Here is a 12512-nt window from a genome sequence, read left to right on the forward strand (position 1 = left end):
GGCACGTGGACCGCAGAACAAAGGCATCTTCACAGCAATCAAAAAGAGATGCTAGCTGTACAAAATGCCCTTATAGCTTTCAGGGACCTGCTGTATCCAGGACAACTACTACTACGAAAGACAGACAACATGACAGTTATGTGGTACATAAACAAGCAAGGGGGCACTCACTCCTACCCCCTATGCAGACAAGCTATGACCTTATGGAACACAGCTATAAACCTTCAAGTTCATCTGCATGCGCAGTTCCTGCCAGGAGAGAAAAACACACTGGCAGACGACTTAAGCAGAAACATCATGGATCCCCACGAATGGGAGTTGAATCCGCAAATATTCAGAATGATAACACAGAAATGGTGGAGCCCGGACATAGATCTGTTTACATCCCCAATAAACTGCTAGCTACAAAAATTCTGCACAAGGAATTACCATCCACAAGCATGGAAAGTGGATGCCCTCTCATTCAGCTGGAAGAACCTACAAGTATACGCTTTCCCACCACTACTTCTCCTGCCAAAGGTACTCATAAAAGCCAGGCAGGAAGAGCCAAAGATGATCCTGATTGCACCAGACTGGCCATGCCAGCACTGGTACCCAATCTTAAGGAGCTTAGCACAAGAACCACCCTGGATTTTGCCTCAAATCCCACATCTGCTGACTCAGCACAACAAACAAATACTACACAGCCAGCTAAAGACCTTAAACCTAGCTGCATGGAAGATTCCTTAGTCAAGCAAGCAATGCCTCTTTCCAAAGCTGTTATGGATGTCATTCTGGAGGCCAGAAGGCCTAGTACCAGGAAAGCCTATTTGGATAAATGGAAGAGATTCTGTGCCTGGAACCAAGCTCACAGCCTTGACCCTCTTGTCCCAAACATTCCTCAGATACTACAATACTTAACTGAGATGCTGGACAAAGGACTCTCCTTTTCATCCATCAAGATCCACGCCTCTGCCATCTCTGCTCATTACAACACAGATCCACCAATTTTCTCTAATCCTCTGTTAAAACAGTACCTCAGAGGGGCTAAAAACATAAGACTGCCCCATAGAGCACCTACTCCAACTTGGGACCTCAACTTTGTTTTGGAGAAGCTAACTTTACCTCCTTTTGAGCTAGCCAACACAGCAGAATTAAAATATATCTCTTGGAAAACTGCTCTGCTCCTGGCAATAACAGCAGCACGAAGAGTTTCAGAATTACAGGCACTAATGTCAGTGGAACCTTTCCTCATTTTCCACCAGGACAGGGTTTCTTTACGAACTAACCCTACTTTTATGCCAAAGGTGGTATCCAATGTGGCTCTAAACCAAACTATTCACCTGCCAACTTTTTATCCTAAACCACAGAATAAAGGAGAGAGACTACTGCACTCATTGGACATTCACAGGCAGTTACGCTTCTACTTGGACAAAACCAAAGCTTTCAGAAAATCTGAGCAATTATTGGTAGCATATGCTGCAGGAGCACAGGGAAAGGCCATTTCAAAACAGACTATTTCAAAATGGATAGGACATTGTATACATTTCTGCTACACATACCATGGAAAACCTGTACCTAGCAGCATTAGATCTCACTCCACCAGGGCAACAGCCACTTCAACTGCCTACCTCAGAGGAGTACCTACCAAGGATATTTTGGAAGCAGCAACTTGGAGTTCTGTACACACTTTCACCAAGCATTACTATCTGCCTCTATAGTCTAAATCCAGAGCTGGCTTCACCACTGCAGTGCTGCAGGGCCTTATAGCCATCCCAAATGCCTTATAGGACCAGCCACCCTTCCTCAGCTTTGGGATTCTACCCAAGTGTAATGACTGCAGCAGTGTAACACGATGAACATAGTACAGTTTTCTACCTACCATAAATGTAGATGTTCGAGTGTATACACTGCTGCAGTCCAGGTTACCCTCCCTCCTTCCCCTCTTACTGGCTGGTACGTGCCTATGTCTTCTACCCTTACTACCTCTGGGGAGTATTTGCTGGTAGCTGTAAGTTGTTTTTTGCTTTTCTTATCTATGTTTTATTAGTAATTGGGATTGCCTACATATTTAGAGGCACCTGACATCTGGGGCAAGAAAAACTGAAGAAAATGGCGTCGGCTGCATCTTATATACCCCTGTTGCACTGATGTCAGGGAGGAGGCGACAGCAACCGACGCCGAACCAAGACTTTGGAACTCTGGCTGACTGCGGGACTGCCTGACGGCAGGATAACCCAAGTGTAATGACTGCAGCAGATTCTACACTCGAACATCTACATTTATGGTAGGTACAAAACTGTACTTTTAGTGATAAGGAGGGAGTAGGAGACCGTATTGAAGGCCTTGGTGAGAGAGCAGACAATTTCTTCCTCATCTCGGGCCTGGTTGACTATGTCAGAGACGTATGTGAGAGCCATAGTAGTGCTATAACCTGGTCAAAATCCTTACTGGGTGGAAGAAAGGATATGTTTGTAAAGCACATAATAAAGAAGTTGGGTGTGGATAAATTTTTCTAGAATCTTAGAGATAGGTGAGAGGATAGTGATGGGTTGGAAGTTGGAGAAGTCTCTATTAGTGCCACCTTTATGCAGAGGCAGAATGTAGGCCTTTTTCCAAATACTAGGTTTGTAGGATTCCAGAATGGATCTGTTAATAAATATACTGAGGGGGTAGGCTATGGAACTTGCAGCAATTTGTAGGAACTTGGGAGGTAGGTTGTCTAGGACGTTGGAGCAAATTTACAGTTTTTGAAGCAGTTTTTTTATTGTGTTGGTGAGGACAGGTGAGAGAGAGAAGTTGGTGGATGAAGGAGTATAGGTTTGGGGAGAGGGTGGATGTGGAGGAAAGGTAGCAGTTAGATTGGCAGTAGTATTAATGAAGTAAGAGTTAGTGTGTAGCTATCTCTGTGTGTGTTTTGACAGGGTTTGGGCATGGGTTGTTGTTTATACCTTGGTTTAGTGGGGAATTGATGGAGCTCCAGAACAGTTTAGGTATTTGTTTATGGTGGTTTTGTAGTATAAGGTAGTGATCTTTTTTGTCTTTATGACTAGTCGCTTCACTTGATTATGTAGCTCTTTGCATGTTGTCAGGTCGGAGGTTTTTTCCATTTTTGCCAGTGTTTACAAGTTTTTTCCCTAGCGGTCGTAAGGTGTCTGGTGGGTTTTATGAGCCAGGTGGTGTGATTATTTTTCACTCTCTGCAGTGTGGTGCTTGGTTGTTTAAGACCTTGAGAAATGTTGAGTCAAAGAATTTAACAGAGTCATCTAGGGAAGGGGTTTCAGTATGTTCCATTTACATTGAAGACAGTTGTTAAACATTGCTGGGAAGAAATGGGAAAGGTCTAGTATGTTTGTAGTGGTGCCTACTAAGTAATAGAGTGTTTTTTTTTTTGGAGTATGAAGGCAGAAAAGTGATCACTTATGTTGTTACTGTTACTTCTGCAGAGATTGTGCATGTTGATTGATATTGATGGATTGTAATGACAGCAGTTTGAGTGGCCTTTTATGGTTGAAATGTTCAGAAATGGGTAGTTTTGACATTATTTGGTTCATACTTTTTGTTTCATTGCTTACTGGAAAAATGTTCAAAACTGCAAATTTAAAACAGACTCTAACAAGTGGTGGGGTATTGTGCAAGGAATATGATTTAATACAGTCAGGAAGGTGCATCAAAGAACACATGCATGTATGCATGGTCCTAAAAATGTGTGTAAGAGGCCTGTGTTTTGAAAACAGCCCAAGAGTAAACAATCTGGAAATGGCCAAATGCATTTTCTTTAAATGTGGGTTTTAGTGCCTAATGTATGCAAGTTTCAAGGACAAAGAAGTTTACTGTTCATGCTGAGTCTAGTTTCATTGTGAGACTGTTTTTTTAGCAAGTAGCTGTCAGTATTTGTTCTGTAACATTTGACGTAAAAGTTTGAAGTTAAATCTAAGTGTCTGTATTCTTTGTAGAAGAAAATAGTATGTACACTGACAGGTATGAACAGTGTTTATGGTAACTGGGGAGAAATAGCCAAGTATTGGAACACTGGAATAGCTGCAGTGGTGATCCATTACTCTGCCTAGTGCTCCGTTGTAGCATGATGTGGCTCTGCTCCAGTGGCATGGATGGAAAGGGCACCAAGCTTTTCTTCCCATAGTGTAAGAATGTTGAAGGCAGTGCAGTCATATATACATGGAACCTGTACACTAGGAATTTTAAATAGTTTTGTATGTTGGAGAAGTAATATGGCTTCCGGATGGCTGTGGGATACCTCAGGGATTTGTTTGAGAGAGGATTTAACTTTCCTCTAGTAAAGTTTAAATGTCATCTGTTTAAACTTTTATACTGCCACCTGCCCTTCTCCGTTAGTCATAATGTAAAGGAAATGTATGTCTAATTTGCATCCATTAACCATCAAAAGCAACTTAGTTTTAGGTTATAGGAATTAGTTCTTCCTTCATCTGATCCTGCTTTTCACTCAGACTTGAAGTTCATATTATCAGAATGTCTTCTTTGTACTCTGGTTATTTTTTGCACATGTGCTTTTGATGTTCTGTGACCTTCCCTTTTCTCAGTTCTCTTATTTTTCTTGTCCTCCTCTTATTTCTGTTTAAGACTGGACATGTTTTCCATTGTTCCTTCTGACACCATGTTTCATTCTCTTTCTCACTCCTTATCTGATGTACCCCCTCAGTTTACAGCATAACAGTGGATTGTTAAAACATTAGACTTGTTTCTGGTAGTTCGGCCACGTATCTGTTCAATTTGATGTAGAATGTGATCTCTTGATGTTCTACATACCATAGTAGTGTCCTTGTAACCCAAACATGATATGATTCCACAAGAACAGTAAGAAACACAGACAATTAAAGAAGACACATTTGAACCAGCTATATCTTATGTAGGGGAAGTCATTTGTCATTAGATAACATCTAGAATTACACAACATTTGTGCTGTTAACTATTTATTTTACATTTGTTGACCGGGCTGGTCTAACTGGATATATGTCCATTTTCAGTAGATGCCCAGGGAGAAAAGCCCCACTACAGCAATTATACAAATATACAGATCTGAAAGAAAGTGACATAAAAGAATACTATTTAAAAACTAGTACATCATAGTTACCACTTTAAGTAGATAACCAATAGGAAACAGAGTGACTTGAAAAAGTAAGTACATATATGTAACTTATGAGAAACTTAGACAACAGTAGAAAGAAGGAAGAACTACTAGTTTTTGAATAAAAACAAATGTGTTTGAATGGGGGGGGTCTTATTTTCAGATGATATTATGTTGTATTTGATAAATCTAGAAAAGGATATTTCAGTGTTGTGGAACATTTTGAGACAATTTCAGTTCCTTTCTAGATTTAAATTAAACAAAGATGAAATAAAGGCTCTAGCAATAAACTATGTAACCACACATTAATTTGTTCAGCAATACCCATATTTATGGGGACATGATAAGGTAAAGGTAAAGCAGTTGGGTGTTTGGATTAAAAAGGATTCTATAATGGTGGCTAAGGATGCGTAAGAAGAGACAAAACAAAAGATAATATAACATCTGAAAAACTAGAAGATTTTTTATTATGGTCATAGGTAGTCCTAATTTTCAAGCTCTGAAAATGTTTTTAATTTCTGTTATTTTATATAAAGGTCAGGCAATAGTTTTATCAATCAGAGGAGTAATTGTAGACCATAGTTAATTAAGAGTTGAACTTTTATTTGGGACAGGAAGAGGGTAAGAGTTGTGGGAATAAGTTTATTCTTCCCATATAGCAAGGTGGTTTAGGATTTAAATTTGAATGGATGCTTTAGAGATACACTGTTAAGTTTAATATACATGACAGAAGCAGAACATTGCAAGTCAAAGTGGAGGGGGATGGTGATGACACGGGGGGGTAGTTCATGAAATAGGAGAGTAGGATTTTAGATGCAGATCCTTGAGGGTGGCTGGAATTTACTGGAGAAAATTAGCTAAGGATCCATAATATTAGGAGCAAGTAACTAGGATGAGGGGAAGGTTACTTGAGAGGGATGAGGCCAAACAGAAGTACGGGCTTCAGGTTTGAGATTGTTTGTTAATGAAGTATAGGCAAGGGACTGGTGAATGTTGAGTGAATGAATAGCTGTAATAGAGTTTTTAATTAAGTCTATTAAAAAGAGAAGATTGGTACGGCACATAAAATATTGCATGATAATTATGAGAGTCAATCAGAGGAGGATAGAAAAGATTGGGAAGAGAAAGTGGAAAGGCAGTTTACCAAGGAATATTGGAAAGACATCTGTGTGGCTTCCAGGTATGCAACGAAGTCCAGAAGGCTTGAGATTTTTTCTTGGAAGTGTTTGTATAGATATGTTATACCCTAAGTGGACTTCAGAATTTTTTCTTTGGGTAGATAACAAATGCTGGAGGTGTGATGCAAAAGAGGGAGGTAACCGGAGACATTTTCTACGAATGTAATGAGCTGGTAGATTTTAAAAATTACCTGTTGATTGTTTTTTGTAGAAATGTTGGTGGTGCGAATCATTGCACCTAAGGAAATAATTATTTTCAGTTGTGCTGCAAAAAATAAATAAATAAATAAATTAGATGAAAATGGAGATCAAAATCTAAGCCCACAGTAATTATAATACTGAATACTGTAAAGGAGGTAAAAGAGATGAAGGTTGGATTTGTTGGAAAAGGAGAGAGCAAATTACATAGAAATAAATGCAATCTCTGGGAACAATATGTTCAGGAGGAGGAATGAGGTTTAAGAAAGTGAATGAGCACTTTATGTAATGCTGGTGTGAATGATTGTTAAAAATGAAATGTGTAGTGCATGAAAAAAATATTAGTATGATTTGTTTTATATTACTCTATGTGTACTTGTGTCACTGTTTTATTTGTGATTTAATAAAGATGTTTATTAAAAAAATATTGTTGTGTATCAAATGTAGCTAAACTCCCAAAGTTCTTCTGTACCATTTCACCAGTATCCTCTTCATAACCTTACACAGAATACTGATGGCAAGTTCATAGGCTTCTGACTCCCAGGGAGGCTGGAGGAGATTAGAATGACAACTGTTGTGTGCTGTTCTGGTGTGAATACACATTCTCTTAAACATCTGGTGAACAACAGTGCCAATGCAGTCTTATAGTTAGAAAGTTAAAAATCCAAACCCCACAAGTTATTTCTGTCTTCATACAATTTTATTAACCCAGAAAGAGCATGCTGCATTACATCGGTTCTTGTTCTTAACCTGTTCACAAACATACTTGGTGAATATTACTAGCTTAGCTTTGCCAGTAATAGCTACACTTTTACTGACCAAAGCAAGTGATATTGTTTTCTTCTCATTCTGTTAACAGTCCTCATGAAAGCATTATTAGATGCTTTAGCAAGTTAGTAATTCTGAGATTATGTCCTTGTCCGTAGTTGTAGGGACTGGCTTATATCAGTGCCACCATTTTCTCCCACACAACCATGTTATTGCTGATGACCATCAGAAGGTCTGTTTTTGCTACATTTCCCTGCATTTGTCAGTCATCTGACCCCAGTTTCTCTCCTCATTCACTCAGTCTAATGGACCCGCCTTAGCCTCCTCTGGGCTCAACCCAACCCATGCTGGGGATTGTGCAGTAAACCCTTCCCATCTGCTGCTTACAGGAAGGATAAGCATAGCTTCCCAAGGAAGCAGTATACTGATTGGAGTGAGGAGCTGACACAATGTTTAACGGTGCTATTGCCCCCATCTCCAGTATCATCTACAAAATCCCGTCCTGCTTCCCATCCAGTACCTCCAGCACCTGTGACATTAGTTGAACCTGTGTCATCTGGAGTGCAGTAAGGGCTTTATTCTTCTGTGCCATGGGATTCACAAGATCTGTTTTTGATCTTGCTTAATTGATATTTGTTTTTCGAAGGAATATGATTATGGTTATTTTATTTAGTGTTACTTGAATAATTATAATAACATGAATGGAAAGGTTTTTCATTGTATGAACGTAGTCTGTTGTATTAGGGGTGTGTCTCATGGCAAATGTATCCCTTATTTTGAAATGTATAGATTTCTTAGAACCCCTTAGGAAAGATCCCTTTAAGTCAAACAAGATGGTCTCAATATCAGATGAATTTACTGAGTAATATTTTGGCTGTGGAACATATGTGATACATTTGAGTGCTAAATCTTAAGTACTTTAATCCTGTATAGGAGTAGATGCAGTTTGTCATCCTTTATGGATCACTGTTGCAAGAATCATTTTAGGAAACTTTGTTGCTGTTTGAGTCTGATGTTTGACCAGACTTTTATAATCGAGCGCCTTTCCCATATTGTTCGGCCAACCTCATCTTACCTCGGATGATTTCATGTACCTGGTTATATCAGGGACATCTGCCCATATCATCTTAAAATGTTCTTCATATTGATCACTGCTGCAGTAACCTGAGCTAATATGGGTTATGTCCTTTATAGGATATAAAAGCTGTCCAGCTTTCAAAGCTTCAGGGCGTCTTCCATGCACCCAAACCATTAGACAGCTCAAGATGAACGATTAAAAGGCAGGTTTGAGCAGTAAGCCCTTCAGAGTTTTCCTGCCACTGAAGAGAGCACTCCTTTGCAGGTTTTCAGGTTTACAGGGATCAACAGTCAGGTAATGCTGTTCCATTTTTGGACAGATAAGTTCACTTCAGAAAAAAAATGCTTCACATTACTTTTGTTGTTGTTTAAGCTCAACTATTTAAAGATGCAGAAACATATTTTTGACTTTATGTACTTTTAAATGGTAGTTGCTGAAAAATATTTTTTTGTGGAGAAACTGTTTATTTTACTTTTTGGATCTGAGGAAAGTATGTAAGGTGCTTTTGTTTTTTTTACTGTGTTTTTTGGGAAGAGTGACCTTTTTGCAGTATTCTTGTTTTACCTACTATTGCTGCTATCCTTCCCTGGGAGATTAGCACTATTTGCAGCTTGACCATGAAACAAACTACTGGTCCCTCGGTCAGACCTTCTTCCAGCCGCAAAAAAAAAAGTTAACTATTCTGCCCTTTACCTCCACACCTGGCTAGTAATTTGTCTCAGCCGCAGGTGGGTGACACTGCTGTGGTCAAAGCCGATTCCTCAGACCAGTCTTCTTTTTCAAGATTCATAGGTGCCCTTGTGGACCATTTTCATCTTAGCCAAGTTTCCTTTTTGTGCTCAAAATAATTTTACTTGGTTATAGATTGGCTTTACCTATCCCAACCAGCATAGCTTTGTCTACTGGAGCAGTGATCATTCAAACATCTTCTGTTATGGTAAGTTTAACTACACAACTATGCTTTGTTTCTTACCACATTGTTGATCATATCAAGAGAGTGCATCGTGGTGTGGTATCAGTCCAGACCGTTGACTGAAAAAGATGGAGTTGATAAGAACCCTATTGAGGAACTTTTTCTACCCACATTATCGCAAATCTTTTTGCATTTTCAAGTTTTTCTTTAGTGGGTGTTTGTAGAATGAGTATCATACATGGAAGTATAGAACATGTCTGTACACCAGATTATTTACAAAGATTACTTTTAGCAGTGGATTGTGGTTGGTATAATGGTTAAAGTGCTTACCTCCCAGGCACAAGGTACAGGGTTTGATTCTCACCACTGAAAGGGAATTTGGCTAGGCTTAAAATGGCTCACAAGGGCAGCTAGTGTAGTTACATGCTTATGAACCCATGAACATTGTGTTTATTGCCTATGTCTGGAGCATAATGTTGCTGATTGTCAGTTTGCCAGAGCTTTCATCCAAAATGCTTTAAGAGAAGACTGGAGTCTGTTCAGGTGTTTCTGACTAAAAAGAGACTTTGAAGATTTCTTAGGCTAGTCTGCCATGTCTGCGGAGTTGCAGCAGCAGTACAGAATGGAGTCCTCTCCAAATAAAAAAGCAGAAGAGAGTTCCAAAGGAAAATTAAAAAGAAGCCCTCAGACTTGGCGGTTCACCTGATGCTCCATGGTCTGAGGATAAACAGCCCCTTGTCCTGAAGCCTATTGCAGTTGGGCCCTTAAGTGAAGCCCTGTTAGGAAACCACCACATCTTTGACCCCTGTGACACCCTACTAGTGTCAGCACTGGAGGTCGACGGGTGCGTGCTGCAGAATACTGTTAAATCTTAAAATAATCTGAAGGCTGATTCCCTGTGGTAATTGTTGAAGTTGATGTCATGCCCACAGGATGTAAGAATCCTGAGACATCACAGTGGCATCCCACTTTTCCAAGACTGAGAAACCTGACACCCAGCTCTCTCAGCCAAGTCTAACCAGTTACATCTACAGTGGATATAAAAAGTGTGCACACCCTGTTAAAATGCCAGGTTTTTGTGATGAAAAAATGAGACCACAATAAATCTTTTCAAAAGTTTTCCCACCTTTAATGCAACCAATCACCTGTACAATTCAATTGAAAAACAAGCAGATCTGTTAAGTGAAAAATAATACTTTGTTGAAGCACCTTTTGATTTAATTATAGCATTCGGTCTTCTTGGGTAGGAGTCTGTCAGCGTGGCACATCTTGACTTGGCAATATTTGCCCACTCTTCCTTGCAAAAGCACTCCAAATCTGTCAGATTGCGAGGGCATCTCTTTTGCACAGCCCTCTTCAGGTCACCCTACAGATTTTCTATTGAATTTAGGTTTGGGCTTTGGCTGGGCCATTCCAAAACTTTAATTTTTTTCTGGTGAAGCCGTTCTTTTGTTGATTTGGATGTATGCTTGGAGTCATTGTCGTGTTGAAAGGTGAAATTCCTCTTCATCTTCAACTTTCTAGCAAACACCTGAAGGTTTTGGGCCAAAAGTGACTGGTATTTGGAACTGTTCATAATTCCCTCCACCTTGACTAAAGCCCCAGATCCTACTGAAGAAAAGCAAACCCAAAGCATGATACTGCCACCACCATGATTCACCGTTGGGATGATGTTCTTTTGGTGATGCGAAGTGTTTTTGCACCAAACGTACCCTTTGGAATTGTGGCCATAAAGTTCAACCTTGGTCTCATCAGACCATAACACATTTTCCCACATGCTTTTGTGAGACTTATTGTTTTGCAAATTTTAGCCGGGCCTGGATGTTTTTCTGTGTAAGAAAAGACTTCCGTCTTGCAACCCTACCCCATAGTCCAGACATATGGAGAATACGGGAGATTGTTGTCACATGTAGTACACAACCAGTACTTGCCAGAAATTCCTGCAGCTCCTTCAGTGTTGCTGTAGGTCTCTTGGCAGCCTCCCCGAACAGCTTTCATCTTGTCTTTTCATCAGTTTTGGAGGGACGTCCAGATGTTCTTCGTGTTTCACTGTTGCAGTCATCACATTTGGGTAATCCCTACCAGTCGGCCTGAATACCAGAGGCTTAGTATTTCTGCTTTGGTTGCCGTCGCTCCAGGAATGACATCAGGTCATCAGTGTTATAAATTAATGCAGCCGATGCCATTACATCAGTTTTTCTTGCCCTAATTGTCAGGAGACCCCAAGAGGGAGCTAGGTTATGGTGGAAGAACACCACCAGTAGAAAGTAAATATCAAAACATCCTTGTAAGGATAGAGAGAGAGATTGAAAGAAGAGAGGGAGGGAGGGGAGGAGGACAACAGACTACAACAACATCATATCATTTATAGTAATTTACATGTGTAGTAACTGTACTCTGTTATATTCTTCATGTGTCACTGTCATGGTCATCACATTGATTCCCAAAGAAAGCTGAAAGAAAGGAAAAGGCAAGAGGCGGCTAAGGGGGCTGCCTACATTCTGCCTGCCTGTGCTGGGCCAAGCCTGCCCTGGATTTGGAGAATTGGAGAAGATAAGCAGGTGGTAATGCCTGGTGAAGGTATGAACAGATGTCCATGTTGCAGCCTCCCTGGTGGTCCCTCCCTCTGAGCCTCTGGAGAGGAAGAGGGTGAGGTTGGAGAATGTGTCCTGACCCCCTTGGGAGGGGGTTTGATGCTGCTTAGCAGAAGAAAGGGCAGTGTGCTATCCATTTTTTTGGATTTTTTTTTGTTTGGTTTGCTTACTATCTGTTCCTGTAGCAAAACTGACTAAAAATTGATCAGGTATTCCTAAATAATTTAGTCCTGTAGGTAGAGAATCTGAGCTGTCTGCCCTTGTCTCAGAGAGTGCAGAAATCCTCCCTTTTTTGTTTGTTTTGTTAAAAGAGGAAAAGAGGCAATTGAATGGATTGGTTGAGAGATACCATGAAGGATGGGTTAGTGATGGGTTAGTCCTCCTGAGGAGAAAAGTGTCAGTGAAGGGCTCTACAGCCATTAGTGAGGGCTACCCTGTCAGGGATAACCCAAATGTGATGACTGCAACAGTGAATACACTCGAACATTTACATTTATGGTAAGTGTACACAACTGTACTTTCTTTGCAACATCACTGTTGTCCCATATTTTCTCCACCTTTTGATGACTGTCTTCACTGTGTTTTATGGTATATCCAGTGCTGTGGAAATGTTTTTGTACCCTTCTCCTGACTGATACCTTTCAATAATGAGATCCCTTTGATGATTTGTAAGTGCTCTGCGAACCATGGCTTTTGC

The 12512-nt window shown here is 40.2% G+C and overlaps 1 protein-coding gene across 4 annotated transcripts in view; it reads left to right on the forward strand.

The window, feature by feature from the left end:
* MED13L (mediator complex subunit 13L) overlaps positions 1-12512 on the forward strand; it is a 3068540-nt gene that overhangs the window by 2545690 nt on the left and 510338 nt on the right. The gene's annotated exons all lie outside the window — the stretch shown is intronic.

Source organism: Protopterus annectens, chromosome 4.part0 (assembly GCF_019279795.1).
Source record: "Protopterus annectens isolate FY-2018-M chromosome 4.part0, PAN1.0, whole genome shotgun sequence".
NCBI classification, from domain to species: Eukaryota; Metazoa; Chordata; order Ceratodontiformes; family Protopteridae; genus Protopterus; species Protopterus annectens.